The sequence below is a fragment of the Mastacembelus armatus genome, chromosome 7 (assembly GCF_900324485.2).
Source record: "Mastacembelus armatus chromosome 7, fMasArm1.2, whole genome shotgun sequence".
Taxonomy (NCBI): domain Eukaryota; kingdom Metazoa; phylum Chordata; class Actinopteri; order Synbranchiformes; family Mastacembelidae; genus Mastacembelus; species Mastacembelus armatus.
In genome coordinates, this window is record NC_046639.1 from 8952066 (window position 1) to 8969685 (window position 17620).

The window sequence follows — 17620 nt, forward strand, 5'->3', positions numbered from 1 at the left end:
CTATAAGGCCTTTATGGTAGCTTTTTTTCATCTAGTCTTTCAGGTTTATATACATATATATAATGGGCAAATGAAGAGAGATACACAGAGAGGTATATAGATTACACCTACCACATTTGTATAGATTGTTCTGACACATTGCGAGTTTTTTGCTCGCTCATTCTCATTTGATTCTTTCTCACACCAGACACCATCATTCAGTCACTCCCAAACATGTTTAAGAGCTTTTTAATTCATCTTCTACCGTGTTAAACTGTGCATTTGTTTTGTAGATGTAATGACAATAGCATCTACCATATTAATGATGTGGTGAGATTGGCCCAATGTGAGGCATTGCAGTGGAACTGATGAAAAGACCTGGCTCACTGACTTTCACTTCTCTAAAAGCAATAAGTGTGTGTGTGTGTTCCTTTAGGGTGCTGTATCATTACTGACAGTGCTGAAATACATAACAGCAGGTTTTCATCTCAAGATTTATCTTCAGACATCTGTGTATATCCACTATGGAGCCTCAAGAACAGGCTTGTTGCATCATCCCTGGAGTTCCACAAGACTCACACTTTGAGCTTTGTGCCTTCCAAATGTCGTTGTATATCCTGTGATTGTGTAGATCTATTGTATGGATTTTTGCCAGATCACATGTTTGAGTCATGTTGCTTCTGTGTGTGTGTGTGTGTGTGTGTGTGTGTGTGTGTGTGTGACTGCTTCTATATTTAGACCAATAATCCAGCAATTTCAGTACTTGGCTGGGTAGCAGTGCTAGCAGCAAACACAGTGATGGAGAGAAAAAGGTCATAGCTATTGCGTGAGATTCGGCTGAGCTGCCTTCTAGACATGTCCTCAACTTTTTTCCTCTCTCTGCGTCATATGAAATGTCTTACATTTCTGAAACACCTCACCACATTTAAAATTGCATCAAAAGCTGTAGATTTCAAACTGAATACCACATTCTCCACTGCTCCATCAAGCAGACAGATGTATGTATTATGTAACATCTTTTATATGGTAAAGGGCTTTTACCTTTTGATCATAAGGTATGTTGTACATACAGGCAGATACACTGTGTCTACAGTGCAGCTATAATAATTCCAGCAGAAGCTCTAATCAAACAAGTAGAAAAAGTATTCATGTATGAATGGCAGGTGAAGCAGAGCTAAACCACTGGTTCTCTTGCCAGCTCATGCAAATTCAGCCTGTTGGATCTGCATAAGTGTTTGGCCTGGCCTCGTCCCCACTGACTGGAGTCTGTCTCTTTCTGTCTGTCTCTCGTTCATTACCCAGCTTTCCTCTTTCCTCTCTTCTTCATTGTTCCTTTTTTGGATATATGTGCCTGGGAATAAAAAGGGCCTCTCCTGATTCCTTTCAATGCTGATACCAATCCTGCATTTGTGCATGTTTGCGTATATAGTGTAATACAGTTAACTCAATTCAGAATAAAAAAGATAAAATTGCTACTATAGAAAATGTTAATCTAACTAAATGAACCTTGAGAAAAACAAGATTTTGAGTTGACAACAATTTAGACACATGGACAGTTACAGATGCATTTGTTTTGCTTTAATATAATATAATATTATATGATATGTAAGTTTAAAGCGTCAGTTCTTCATTTGCTTTACCAAGAAGACCTTACAGCTGGTAAGCAGACAACATGCAAGACTGATACCAGTGACTTTGTTAAACAATAGGGGCTGCATTTACCACTAAACTTCATCATGGTTAGAATATTTATTCATAATGTAGTCATACTTAATTTGCTTGATTTGACTTTATTTACAACATAGCGTCAGGGATGTTTTTTTTTAATACAACAAAGGAGTGTTTTAAATCTCAAAGCATGCATGCTGGGAGTACTGCTAATTTTATCCCTCAAAACTGTTTACACAAAAGATGAACAATCAGTAAAAAACTGAAAATTGATGTAAATTTTAGAGATCAATTAATGGCTTCCTTCTTTGCAGCATTTGAAGTAAACGGATGAGTCAAGCATTTTGATTCAGTTAAACCAAAATTAGTTTTACGCTTTTATTTTGAAGTACACTGAGATATCACAGTAAACTCCATACATTTCAATAACTGGAACATTAAAGGGATCATTGTGAAACTGTGAAGATCACACCTTTGTAGTAGTGTACATATTTAGATTTAGGTAAAACAGCTTCAGAATAGGAAAGCTTAGTAGATTCCGCTAAATTCCTGCATCATGTTTTACAGTGTGCTGTACTGTGTTTTTGGGAGTTCAGGCCAATGAAGGGACATACAAGCACGTCTGACACTGTGGCCCACCGGAGGCCCTGAGCAGCATTGCTTCTCTTTGTTGTTAGTTTATCAGCACAAAGCAGCGTACTGGGATAAATAGCAACAACCACTCCAGTAGCGAATGGGGTCTTTTGGGGCCTGGATTATCAACATTTTTATGAAGCCTTTTCATTCCCTTTGTGGTGTATTGTGCTGTTATGGCCACTGGCACCCAGCAGTAGGGCTAGCATTCATCACACACATTTGAGAATCGGTGACTGCATTATGTCGGGTGCTTTGGTCAGCAGCCAGTGTGCAGAGCCCAGGCTATAATGTATTATTCATGGTGTACAATCAAGATTTAACATCTGAAAGAGTTTTGAAGTGATACCTGTGGTGTGGCTTTAATTTTGCCTGAAAACCACAGTAAGGAAAAAAACAACAACACAGACACACAAATAAAAGTGGTTATCTTTTTATCATGTCATAATTAAATCTAGTAAAAAGAGGCAGGTGTTGACTTTGTAATGGAGCTCAATGGTTTCTGTAACATTTTATGGCTGTGGTACACAAGAGTACATAATAGACCTCAACAGACTTAATACTGTTCCCAGTGAAATAGTGGCACTCTAATTGCCAGCTTTTTATAAGGATATGTGTGAAATTTGTGCTAGCATGACCAGCTGAGGGATGCTGAGCTGGCTTGTAAAACAGCCTTGTCTTTCATGGACAGACGCACAGTTCTCCCCCTATAGAAGTGTGCAGCCATGTGCTGCTGTCACTCTCCAATACACTTTTGGCTCTTTAGCAAACATTAAATCCCTTCAGTTTCCCATTCTCATATTCCATCCTTCCTCCCTTAGCCAGCTCCATGTATGGAACAACAGCATTACAACTCAGAGATTATCAGAAAAGAAAAGAAGGCCTCTTTTTTCAAGTCTGGCAATTTCTTCCAGGTGCTCAGCTGTGAAATTTGAAATCCATGCATGAATTCTTTCTTCTTCTTTTAAACCTTTTTTTTTTTCTCGCATGGGCCTCTTCTCAACCTTTTCTCCCTACAAGCACCCTGCACTCTCCTCCCCCAAGAGTTTTCTGGTTTTTCTCTGTGCCCCTCCTTCCCCTTTATCACCCAAAGCCTTTGTTTGGATAGTGTGGTTAGATTAGGTGGAAATGGGTTCAGTGGCTATCAAGACGGCAGTAAATAAGATTCATTCACACCTCATCCAGGCTTAGATTAGCTGACATGCTACTGGGTTATCACCATGCAGGGCTTTAGTATGTATGACACTTATTTTGTGTGTGAATGGCGTATAGCCAGGTTTCCACTGTGCACCCTAGGTGTAACAGCTCGTTCAAACTAGCAGCAGTGGATAACCTTTTGTTCTTTTGGTTTAATGTTTACACTTGCAAATCAAGCAGATTGAACTCACTGATTTTCAGTCCACTCATTTCAGTCCTTGAGCCCAACTCTTATTTTAACAATTTATTTTAGAGCTCGCCGGAAAATACTAGCTTCCTCATTTCAGAATGTTGGCAGAGGTTCAGGTCACAAGTAGGGTAAAAAAAGTCATAATGTCACTTCCTTCCCTTTACTTTCCACTGTTTGTTAATTTGCTGTTATGCCTGTGTGGCAAAGGGTTTTCCAATAACCACAGTTTGAAAAGTGTTGCCAGAGTGAACAAGACCAAAAGTGTTGACCACTGACCCTTACTTCCGTGTTTCTCACCAATCTGTTCGTCAGTGACAATCAGACAAAGACCCCCAATAACTTGACTACCCTCCATTAGAGCAGAGGGGACAATCTAGATGCAGCTTTCAGGATGAAAGAGTAATCAGTCGAATGTGTTGCATTCACTTAGCAACTCTGTAAAGTCCCACAGTCTTCTCAGATCCTCTCAAGTTTTTTTCCTCACAATCCTATTTTTCACACAACAGAGCTTCAAAAACCAGAAGGCTGAATATTTTCCTCTCTTTCTTCTGAATGTGAAATGCCTTTCTGCATCCCATAGGGTGTAAGTGATATTTTTACTTATAAGCAGATGAATGTTGTCTAATTCCCCTGTTGGGTTTTGCACCACTTAATGTAAGTTAGGAATGATATATCATAGCTAACTTAACTTCAACCACAGCCAAGTGACTTTTGTTGACAGTATAGGATTTGCTATATATATGTTATATATATAAAACAAGAAAGTTTACAGTACGCCAGTGTTTCTATGAGAGAAGTCACCTGAACAAAGCTTCTCTGTCATGCATGATAAAACTGTGATGCCATGTGCCAACATACGGACCACCCATCTGCATCCCATTCCACCATCATCTGGGCTGATCATTAGAGGGGACGTGTGGCCACCGAATACTCACATCCCTTTGTTTTGAAACAGACCTCAACAACAGAGTATCATCTACGAAACAGAGTACTTTCAGTCAGGCAGAAGACACTAGCCTTGATAGATTGGTCATCATGTGTTATCTGGGATGTAAGCATGACAGCGGGGTCAGTTTCGCAGCCGTATGGGTGAGGGCCAGAAAATCAATCGCACAGCTGATTCCTTAGCCAGGTGCTCTGCACTCTAAAGGGGAGGGGGACGGAGCTGCAGCTGGAAACCTTGGGTCTAGATTCTTTGTGCCTTGTCTGACAGCTTCACTTTGTATTGACACCTGGACAAATTAGGATAAATTCCCCTGTCAATACACACATCTAGCATTATTGATGATGCCATTTAGCTTTTCATTCTGAAGAAACTACTTTCTTCACTGTCCCACTTGTGAAGCTCCCTTACTCTAGAGCTTTGTCTACATATCAGTATATATGTGTTTTTGTGTATCTTTGTGTTCTAGTGTACAGTAGTTTGAAGTGAATAAAGTAGTCAGAGCACATGTAATTTTAGTTTGGCGCTGCTTTACTTTAAGTGTACATTTGATTATTTTTTTGTCTGTCTATTGTTCATTGTTGTTAATTTTTACCAAGAGTCATATTTCAAGTCCAGCTTCAGTCCTGTCCCCCACCACAACAATCTCACTGTTGATTATTGGATTATTATTCAGTCATGTGATTTAAATGGAAAGTTCTGCTTGGAATTACATTGTTAAACAAAATTTCACTAATCAAATCAAATAGTTAATATGTGTTTGTATGTTTTATGGACCCTATTTCCTGCCTGGATCACATGTTTTGGAAGGTTTATTTGCATGTATGTTAAAATACATGCTCTGTGCACTTGGTTTACTTCATGTGTACATTGTTTGTCTGTGTGAAGTCTTTTAGCATCATGAGGTTAGGGGTTGTTGGGTGTTCAAGGGTTGACTGACTCTGTTCATCAAACTGAAGGGGTCACACAGTAGGTCAGAGACGCCCCTTTACTGAATCATGTTTTTATAGCATCCATCTGCTTGACCACTGCAAGGCAGTTATTTCTTTCTCATGATGACTGATACGAGTGTCCTTCCCCCTTTCGGCTGTGTTGTAGCGATGTTTTACATGTCTGAATGTCGAGCTCTGTTTTGTCCCCCTGAGCCAGCCCACAAAGGCGCCTCATTTGCATGAATCCCTGAGCAGGCATTGTTAATTGACTTAAGCCAGGATTAGTGTTAATCAGGTTTTGTGCCCTGGAACCATTGGCCAATTCAAACCTCATTATTTGATAGCAGCACACATCCTGTCAGCCTCCATCAAGCTGTTAATTAATAGAAGCCTGTGCACCCAGGTCCCAGTCTGAACCCCCACTTACTGTACCTCCTATTTCCCTATCCATCTACCCCCCTCCCCTCTCTCCCACCTTCACACTGGAGTCCCTGCTATATCAGCAGAGGTCAATACATTGTAAGGCACTGTACAAGCTGTGAATTACGTGACTAGGCCGGCAGACTGTGTTAGCAGACAGTGCATCTGTCTTTATACAGGTGTTGTTTAACTTGACTTCTGCTTCTGTTGAATGGACTCCACGTAGAATCAATAGTGTCAAGGCCAGTATGAATGAATTTCACGACCCACATGAGACCCTGTGGCACTTTTGTTTGTGTCTGGCTTTATGATCATGTGTGTGTCTGCTCATCTTTCAGTGCCGGCTTAAACCTTACAGCTGTCTCCAACCCCAACCTGCCTGCAGGAGTGTTTCACAGGGCCTCTGACATAATATGAGATAATGAGGAAAAGGATACCTGATCCTTAGACTCTCTGACACCTCTGTCCCTGTCTGCTGGCAGTTTCCAGAGTTTGCTTTCACAAATGTGTCCTCTGGGAGAAAAAGAAACCAAATCCAATTTTTACATGCAGTTAACACTTCTTTTTTACATTGTTATATCATGAGTAATTCTGGACAGGACAAATACTGTTTGAATGGCCAATGTGTGGGACTGAGTCAGTGTTTCATGCAGGTAGTTATTACCACATGAGACTGTATACTGTATATGTGGTTTTATATGGGTAGGTGTGTATTTTGTTCACATTTGTGTGTAGTATATGTGCATGCACACTTTGTCACTTTGTGAATATGAGCCAAAGAAACAGTCCAGGAGCCATCCTGCCAGAATAATCAGCTCTATAATTAAGAGCTGTGAGTATGTCAACTGCCTGCATATACACCCTTGTCTCTTTCTGTCTCTTTCACTCTCACTTTCTGTCTGCCTCTATAATGGCACAGCATTTGTCTGTTACCTCCCTGTGCCTATGCAGAATGCTCATGACATTTATTGTGAAACTAATGGCAGTGCTTCACTCCTCCTAATTGTAGGCTTTAATTGCAATAATTATTTACAAGCCTAATTAGAGCCTAGAGAGTGTCAGGGAGAAACACAAGTGCCAGTTGAAGGAATCACGACAGGGTTTGTCAGGAGCCAGACGAAGAGTAAAGTGAATAGAGTGGCAATATTTGGTCTATAATTGGGGGAGGCCACGTCTGCAAGTCCCCCTGCCTCTCACACTCTCACTTTTACTGTCTCCTTTTTGGTTTATCAGTCGTGCTGAGATGGCCAAGTGAAGTATAAAGTGGTAGGTTTTAAAGCTGTGCCCAAACATCAGCGGAGAGGAGCAGGACTGGTCCCTAGCTCCACAGCAAAGGTATTTATTCAGAGGTCTAGGGCTGTCTTTGTAGACGGATCTTTTCTTTTGAGAGGATCTGACAGCTCACTTCACTGCACCACCAGGAGCTCTCTAATGGGGTGAAGAAGTGTGTGTGTGTGTATACGTGAATTTTACATGTAGTACATTTGTTGCTGTGTGTGTTCCAAACAGGGCCTTGGTTCATTTGCTGCAGCTTGGCAGACCCTCAGGAGGTCCTTTGTGTCTATGTGTGTGTGTATGTTTTACTGTGCAATGTGGTCATGCTGCCAGGGCTGCAATGTGCTCTTTGTCTGTCCTTCATGAGGCCAGTCTTAGTAAACAGGCTACAGCAGGAAAGCTGCTGGTTTTGATGGACTACCCTTGGCAGCATGGCCTTTTCTTCTTCCCAGCATAAGAGCACACATTCTCTCTCCCTCTCTCTCCATTTGGTGGGGTTGTGCAACACATTCCCCAATTTTCCCCACTTCTTTTCCCCTTTTCTCTTCTCTTCTTCCCCTTTCATCTCTCCTGTCAGCGCAGCGTCCGACAGGAGGACTCAATCCCACAATGCCATTCTCTTCTCCCCTGCGGCTCACTTTGACAAAGCTGTCAGCCTGAGCCTTAGTGATGGATGTAGTATTGCAATGGATATGTATGTGTGCGTGTGTGCGTGTGCGTCTGTGTGTGTGTGCGTCTGTGTGTGTGTCTGTGTGTTCGTTAACACAAATGTGTTTTATAATGCCAAAATAAGTCAGGTATCCTATTGTCTCTTGTACAGAGGAATTAATGTCACATGGAAACGTGTATTGTAATGTAGATGTCAATCACAGATGTATGTGCCCTATCTGCCCTGTTTACCTTTTTGGCTTTTTCATTCAGTTTCAGTCAGAGAACTGGTCTGGTGTTGTAAAGAGTAAATGACGACATTCACATAAGAGGACTGTACCTGAAAGACTGAAGTTCAAATTGGAGGGTGAAGCTATCCTTGGATGTGTAGGAACATGCATGCAGTCAAACTCCTACAGACACACATTTTAATATGTCTGCTCATACGTACAATACACAGACAAAAATTCAGCTAAAGGAGGAAGATGAATGTGCACGGGTGGATTACATATCGCCTAATGCAATATTTGAGGAAAAATATTAGAATGAGCTCAGGCTAGATAAGGTCAGTGATTTAAACATTGTGTCTGCCAACAGCCTGTTGAAGTATTACCCTTCTTGCCGACCTGTAAATCGGATATTTGGAGCCAGAAGGATCATATGGTGGTAATAGATAGGACCACAGAGTGACGGATGTGCGAGGGATTTGGAATGGAAAAACTACACAACAGATTTGCTGTGGACAAACACTGTTACCTACACTCTGAATTGAGGTAGCATCCAGAGCTGTTTAAAGTTCCTATGTGGGACCAAAAACACTATATACCTTAGAGGCAAAACGCTTATTTATTTCACAGTTTCCAAAAGCAGCTGGGGAGTAGTTGATTTGGCTGCACAGAAGCAGCTGTCTGAGAGTCATGGGATGAGAGGGAGAAAGAGACAGAGGGTGGAGAGAAAGGAGATGAAGAGAGTGAGACACAAAGGCAGTTTGGGCTCATTATGTTGATTTTTCCTCTTCTGCCAAACAAAGACACACAGGCACTTTTAGACACACCACTGGAGATCAGTCACTTCTTTTCTTTCTCCTCCTCATTGCACAGAGATTCTTTATAGGCAAATCTAATAATTTTATCTCTAGTGCAGGGGCATGTTTATAGTCTTGGTGTCTATATACAGCATTAGTTATAGAATCAAATTGAAAATTGCAGGTATAGTAATAGGGTTTGAGGAGTCCTTTCAGTAATACTTGTAAACTCTCATTAATATATTGGAACTGAAGTCACTGATATGCAGGTTTATATAAGAATGAACATGTATATATGTGTTCATGTTTGTGCATTCTTGCAAATATGTCATTTAAAAAAGATACATACATGTGAATGTACACTCAATTTCTGATTAGATGAAGTATCACTCACCTCCTGTGCCTAGTTATCACTGCCCTTCCTTCCTTCCTATCTGTCTTTCTCATGTACACAGACTAACATTCATCTAGGCACAAACACACACATGCTTACACTTAGCACAAGCAACAGCTCTGAGAGTGGTGTGGTGCAACCGAACCCTTCATTTGTATGTACATCATGTACACTGGCAGAGACGCTGAGACAAAGAGAACAAACATGCTCACATGCATGCACATCCACACACACAGAAAAAAAAAAAATACATGCACTGTGGCGTCCCTGTGTGGATCAGAATTCATTTCTGTCTGGCTTCCCCTCCAAATCAATATCCCCATTGGTCGACAGACAGCCATAAGTGTGCCAGGGAGGCTCCCTAGCCTTCACACCCTCCCCCAAACACACATACGCACAGACACACGCACATGCCTGTTGATGTGTGATGGCCTTTGCTGCTTCCTTATTAACTCCTCACATGCTGACTGAAGCATACACCTCATTACTGGCTGCATTGACAGTCTGGGATCCCGCTGAGACACATAGACATGCTGGACTAAGACAGACAAGCCAGAGATATGTAGACAAAAAGGTACAGTGAAGCACCACACAAGAAAAACATCAATAAGCACTCTAGACGGGTGGGTTAAAAATGTGTTAAGACAGGTAGACTGACAGAAGAGAAAATAAGTAACAAAAATTTAATTAAACTCATACAGAAAGGTGATTATTAGAGATAATAATGAGCGAGACAGGTTTGTAGCTGGACATTATGGCTTTGATTAGACTGGACAGACATGGACTGACCTACCGTAGAGACAAAGAAAGACACGGCCAGAAGCATTAAATGTAGGAGTAACAGTAACAGGTTGTTAATGTAGTCTGTAAGTAGCAGTCACAGAAACAAATTAATGTATTAATTTACCTCTATTGCAGGTTAAGCACATTTGACCTCCATTCTTTCACAACTCCAACCTTTTCATCAGAAGTGACTAAAGCTTTCCAGACCACTGCTAATGTTATAATGAATCATATTAGACTTTGAAGTGGTTGCTGTTCATACACCTTATACCTTCAGTTTTAGTGCCCAGTTTCTTAAGAGGAGGTTGCCAGGTATGAATTCAGCCTCAATCCTCAGGCACCATTTGCAGAATTGCAAAGTGCAAATATACACAAACATGCAGTGTTTTAACCACCAATGATGAGCAATTACCATTGTCTGAGAGCAGGGACAGGAAATGTTGAATTACTAAAATAAATCAACATTAAATTAAATATAAGCACAAAAACATAACATGATAAAACATATGTCACCGTAGTATGTCGCTGTGAGTTTTTATAGCTGTCTCTGCATGAGTGCACACATACACATCCACAAGCACTCTAAGATACTTTCACAACTCCCTGTTCCCATCTTTTATGTCAGTATGGGCCTTTAAACCAGTTGCCAGTGAAGAAGCAGGATAGAGAGGGACCGAGAGTTCAATGTGGTCAGGCAACATGAATCTAATTTCCTCCTTTTAGCCTCCTGACTGAATTACTGAGCAAGGAGGCCACCTCAGCTGGGAGTCGCAAAGGAGCATGAACACGGGAGCACAGAAGAAGTGGGTTCGCAAGAGTAGGGGAAGAGATGGGGAGATAAGTGGAAAAGAAAGGCGAGAAGGGGCCAGGGAAAGAGCCAGGGAGTTTCACATCATATCTTTGCCTTGTAAAAAAGGTGCACATGAGATCTGGAACAGAGCAAAGGCTCTGGAGTTATCATTAACTGTGCTTGACATTGTGCTCTTAAATGAAGGCATTACATCATGCATACAGTAAGCAGATTCCTGATTTTTTTTTTTTTTTTGTGTGTGTGTTTCTAAGGTTATTGGTTGGCACGTCATTGCATTACGTTTCAGAGCAAATCATTGAGAAGTAGCTGGAAATCAGTTGTTTTGCCACACTTTAGTCTTTACAAACATTGTTTTTGATGCAAGTTATTGAACAGTGTTTTGAGCATTTTGAAGCTGTAGGCACCAGAGACTTCAGCGGTCTTCAGTAAATACAAAAACACAGTAGGAGCACATACATTCACTCAAAATACGCACAAACACACCCACTTTTCACCCTAACTGATTTCTTTCCACTCCTTGACCAAAAAAGAGGACTGAAGCCATACATAATTGATACACTCCTAGCTGTATTGACCGGTTGGAGTTTTCATCCTTCTCACTTGTCGATTCCCTCACTCCATTATTTCTATGCTCACATTCCCTTTGCTGCCTCACATCCCCCTGTGGCTCCTCCCTCTGGTCCTCTAGTCTGTGTATCCTAAACACACACACATGCACACAAACAGAGAGGAGGCAGTTCCACCTCCCTCCACAACCTTACTTATTGCTCACTGCCCCACTTTGTCTTTAATCCCTACAGCTGGCCATCAGCCTATGGTACACATGCTGACATTCAATGACATATTTGTGCATGTGTGTGTTCAGTATAGTGTGTGTCTACATACATCCATTCATTATCTATACCTGCTTTTCCTAACGAGGGCCAGAGTGATCTGCTGGAGCCTATCCCAGCTCTCTTTGGGGGAAAGGCAGTCTACATACATGTTCAAGAAAAAAGAAATTTTAACAAGTGAGCTCAATGAGGGCAACATTTTGATGGACAAACTTAGCTGACAAAACACTGGTCAAAACAGATTTTTGTGAGTGCAATGTATGTGTTGAGATGAATATTTGATGTTCACCATCCCTCTAAAAATGCTATGTAACAATATCCCAGAATTTCATATAATCAAACTTTGCTTATCTTAGCCACTACACAAACTGTAATATTAAAAAATCCTTTGAAACAGATGCCAAAGTCTTTACCGTGTGAAGTACACCACAGACACAACAACAGTGGCTGTTCATCACAAGAGATGTCAGTAAGAAAATACTGAAGTATATTATTACCACTTTAAACACATAGTTATTGTCCCGGGGTCAGCGTTAATGCATAATGGCCGCTTTCGCTGCAGAGTTCAAACTGCGGTCAAAAGGCATACGCCTGACCCGCTCCTCCCCTCCTCTCTTGCCTGGCAGTTTGTCGCCTACCAGTCTGTTACTTCTGATGAGCTGCCAGGGACCAAGCTTGCTTAGGACTGAGGCGATACAGGGAGGGGTAAAGCTTGAATATGGGCTTGAGGTGGGGTTGTTATGGGTACCGATGTTCTTTGAATTTGGAAACTAGTTCTGCTTAATCAAACTAGTGGCTAGTTATCCTGTATGGGTTGCTGTGTTTGAAGTGCAATTCCACCATCTGACTAGCACCTAGCTTTCCTCCCTTTTAAACCCTTTAAGCCCAGCCTTATGGTATTATACATGTCTCGATGTTATCAATTGACCCAAATCTAGGACCAAATTCAATAAGTGAAATAGATGTGTGTGCGCAATTGTATGTTCTTTTTGTCTTTGAGTGGATGAATAGACAAACAGAAAGAAAGAAAATGTGGGCTGAGAGCTAGCTTTGACAATAAAGGTTAAAAGCTCTCATTTTCACACCAAATCATTTTTGGAGTATGGTTCACGGCTGTTTGTAGATGAGGCAAGCTGTATCATTTCATTTTGCCCCAGCCTGTTCTCCCTCCCAGGTTTAGCCACTTAAAATCAGTGAGTAATATCTAGTCTGAATTCTATCCCTTCTGTTTTATTCTAAAAAAAAACAGCCAATATAAAAGGGTCTGACCTTCAGAAAAAAAACACTAAAACACACTGAATTCTCCTAACTTCTATTTATTTAGAACTTATACTGCATTAGTACTGCAAACAGTTCTTTAATACATGTAATAGTTTAAAAGAAAACAAATATTGTGTATTTGTACATCTCTAAGGGAGCCCTCTGATGTTTAACAGAAACAAAAAAACAAGCATTCAGAAAGCAATTTCTTTTAACATGGCGCAGAGCAACAGATAGCTTTTATGTCCATAATAAGAAAGATTTGTATGTACAGTTGGTATGAGTACACATGTGGCTGTAATTAATAATTTTGACACATTTGATCATGGATGTTATCATCAAAGCTCCCAGCTATTGTGATGTCTTTGCACAGTCAGTTTAGGGCCAATGGAGGATTGGGAAACCCCCAACAACCACACACATGCCCCTCTTCTGTCCTTATTTAAGCTGGGTGTAATTAGTGTGAGTCTCGAGCCTGGGTTTAGGATGGACATTCATGATTTGGTTGGACTGGCTTCAGTCAGTCACATACTGCAGCACTGCCATAACAAGTCATTTTCAAGTCCCTTCCAAAATCAGTTCCTGTAAAACAAGTTCACTGAAATCGGGGATTAAAAAAAAATGGCCATGCTCTCAGTGTAGAGTAAGGTTTCTTTTCATTTTCTTGTTATTGTGAGAGAATGCTGTGTCTTGTGGGTATATGTCGACAAGCTGGATGAGCTGGCTTTGCCACAACACTACAGAGCAGATTTGTTTGGATCTTAGAGAGTGCAGTGTGTAGATTTTGTGAGTTAAGGAAAAGTCGACCAGAAGGAGGAGGAGGATGAGGGCAGTGTGGCCGCTGTCCTTAAGAAGAGCCTCAGTGGGATTAGCAGAGCAAAGAGTAGCTGGTGAGGCAAAAGGCTCAGCCGTCCTGGTACAGTTAACCTGGAAACAGGACACATTGGCTGCACGTCCACTGTGGGACTCTGAGACCCATTGGCCTGGAGGTTTCATTGGTTTTCGTTCATTCAGCAGCAAGAATTTGCTCTGCCTGTGTGCCTTTGTCATTAGCCCCACTCACACACACACAAATACACCCCTCCCATGCTTTCTCTCTCGCTCTCCTGTTAGAATGGGTATTGTGTTTGTGATCGATGTGCCTCATTCCAGTGACGTGGTAGCCTGGCTAACTCTCATTAAAAATGGATAGGGTGTAGGTGAGCTGCCAGTGTGTGTGTGTGTGTGTGTGTGTGTGTGTGTGTGTGTGTTAATACATGTTTAAAAGATAGTGTAGGTGGCAAGAAGTCCCAGAGGTGTCAACTGTTTACCGCACGCTGCTCAGGGTTTCGAAGGTTGGAGGGAGTCATGGTGGTTGTGGAGTTGAGCAGTGGGTGTGTTCCTAAGGTCCGAGCCCAGTCTGTTGCCGTGGCAACAGTCTGCAAAATAGCTTTCTCTGCATTAGTTGTGACGATGGGTTTTTTGTCTTTCTGTTGCTTTCTCTCATGCTCAGCATGGCGAGGCACATCTGGCTCCACGGAGAGTAGGTCTCATCAGAACCCAGAGCAACTCTGTCCTGTCCCCATTTTTTCCAGTCTTTCTTTTTCTACTCTGTACCTTGCCCCCATCCATCACAGAGGTGCAGTGAGCATGGCCAGGTCTCAAGGTGGCAGGGCAGAGAAGCTGAAATGGAGCACCATTCATTCTTAGCCAAGGAGATAGAGGAGCAGATGAAAGAGTTCCCAGTGTTCTCTAATGCTTATACATTGTCAGGCTCTCTTGGGTGCTGGAGCCAAACCTCTACCTATATCCTCTGTTGTTCTCATCTTCACTCAAATTCAAATTAAAAATGAGGAGCATACTGTCTCTGTCTCTATGTTAACCAATAAAAAAGGTGGGTAATATGTACAGTGGGAATTTGATCATCTGGCTTTTTTTTAAATACTAGCAAAGCTCTATGACTGCCATGCATTTGCCACACCTTTAACTCTCTCTCTGTCTCTATCTACTTTTGTGTTTTTGGTAAAGTTGTTTTCTGGAGAGACAATTGCAACAAAAATACATTATTTATAAAAGTTACCCAATGAAAGTTTTCTTGTTGCTGGCCCCAAATGTCAGCAGCCAGGCTTAATTTAGAAGATTTTATTACACAAACATCATGTTAGGTGACAAAGAATGGTCTTTTCATACTACAGCTGCTCTTGATACTGTAGGAATTTTGTGCTTTTGCATAAAAGTCTTCCCGGTGGTTGTTTGGACGCTGGGTATCAATACTGGAGCCTAAATTCCTAGCTATAGGTTTCAGTAACAGACATCACACTCCTGCATTGGTGAAGGCTTGGTAATAGTAATGGAAACTGAAGCCTATTCAGCATGAGTCTTTGAAAGAGTGGAAGCTGTTGTTTTAACCCTCAGCTGTCAGTCAGTCAACCAGGTTGCTGCAGTATGTGACTCCACTGTAGCCTCTTTGGTTGAATAACCCCCTGCTAAGGTCATCTTAAGCTGGAATTTTATTAGCATTCATTTAACCGGGGCTCAGTACTTCTCCCTGACAATGCTCAGTCTACCTCAGGTCAGCTGTGGTTGTGACTGTGGTTCTTGGGAAAGAGAGAGCAGAGAAAGTTGGAGGCGAAATCAAATGGCATGCAGCGCTTCTTTGTTTTTCTTGAAAACACAGGAACAACAATCTGCACATCCGTTATGGTGCTGTTTATGTGTAGACACAAACACACACACACACACACACACACACAGTGGGAGAATGGGCTTCATTGTGCAACCCCGCTGTGTTGAGTGACTGTAGCGTGTGCTGGGCAACAGCTGCTGCGATCCCCTGCAACTCTCCTTCCCCCTGCCCCCTTCACCTCCACTGCTGGCCCATACTGGTCCATGCACACATCCATGCACATGCAAACACAGACACACACACACATAGAGCATATACACCACATTTTCTCTTTTGTCTGTGCTTTTTTAGTTATTGGGGTTTTGCTTTGCTGTTTACCTTGCACTCCCTTTTCCATATTACTCTCTTGCTGTTTTCTCCCTGTGTGTATCAATGGCAGTGGGTTGTGTCTGTCAGTTTTAGATACCACTCCATAAGGCATACCCTGACTTTCCGCCCTGCTGACAGCTGTCTCCACACTGTAACCCTTTCATGGAGCTGCTTTTCTGTGAAAGTTATCCTCTAAAGTTTCACCAGCCTTGCACATGTTTTGGGAAGGATCTGAAGGCTTTTTTGGGTTAAGAGGGATTCAGAGACTTTAAGATACATACACAGGCTGAGCTGCTGTTTCCCCAGCCAAGTCTCATTCCTGGTGGGCTTGTTTGTCATCAGTTGCAGCTTCTGCTGCTGATGTGACCCTGTCTGCAGCTCATTACAGCATGCCACCTGTTTGTACTGAAGCTAGCCGAGACACACTCACAAATAGAGTTTGTTGGGGTGACAGAGGGTTAATCTAACAGAAAATGTCCATAGTGTAGCTGCCACACAGTGCAGAGGCTGTCACCGTCCTACTGTGTCAATGGCTTTCTTTGTCCTGTGGGCCTGTCTTTCTGTTGCCACAGGGTTTAGGACCAAGCAGACAGGTGGAGGGCTTTTGTGCTTTTGAGGAGCAAAGACAAAACAAAGAAGAAATATATAGGGTCGAACACATATTGCTCACAGTTTTCACAGCAACTGTGAGTTTAGCCAATTACAACTTTTCATCCTGTAGGCCATGCAATAGCAGGGATGAGTTACAAATTTTTCTTTCAGCTGTTTTTTTTTTTTTAATTGACTCATTCTAATAAAGAAAAGCAGTTGATGGACACCCAGCTGTTATCTCTTCCTAGCTGACAGTTAATTCCAGCCCATGGTGCTAACAGCAATTAATATCACCCAGTTGTGGGCGATTTGCACAGGGTTTGAAAAAAACACTTTAAAAGGTGTTATTTGCACCCTTCATTCACTCCCCCACATTTTTCAGAGGAGCTACTTATTAGACATTGATCTGAGCTGAGGTTTGGAGCTGAACAGGCCGCACAATGTTGCTGTCATTATCCAACAAGGCAATTGCCAGGAAATTGAAAGACAGACAGGACTGAAAATTAATCTGTGTGAGACTGAATGCTCACCTTTTCAATGCTTTTCTTCTACTGTGCGCCAGTGGTGGTTGTGTTGCAGTTGGTGTTAGTGTGTGTGTGTGTTTACTCTTGTTGACACAGTGAGATGCAAGTGTGAGCAGAACAGCCCCATAGGACGCTTAAAGACATGCACACACATACACACACACGCACGCACACATAAACACACTGACCTCCATATTGTAAAGAGCTCTGTGCTGCACAAACAGACTGAGGGCCATGTGGCCGAACATGACCTTGTCTGACAGACAGAGACGGTAAGCTCTGCACACACGGATGTATACATTGAGAAACTGACATAAGGATAAGTGTGTGCTATGCAATAGCTGAAAACAGGTCTGATTCCTGGTTTACACAACTCTGCTGGCTCACACTCTGTTATTGAGCTGAGAGGATGTGTGCCTTTTAACTTTGTGCTGCTTCGTGTGGTGTTCAAATATGTAAATTCTAAAACCTGTATTTGTGTAAGTTTAATGTCAATCACATAAGTACATATTTGTTCTTATTCAAATGATTGTAGTCCCAA

General features: G+C 41.8%; 1 protein-coding gene across 1 annotated transcript in view; it reads left to right on the top strand.

The window, feature by feature from the left end:
- plxna2 (plexin A2) overlaps window positions 1–17620 on the top strand; it is a 154902-nt gene that overhangs the window by 67116 nt on the left and 70166 nt on the right. The gene's annotated exons all lie outside the window — the stretch shown is intronic.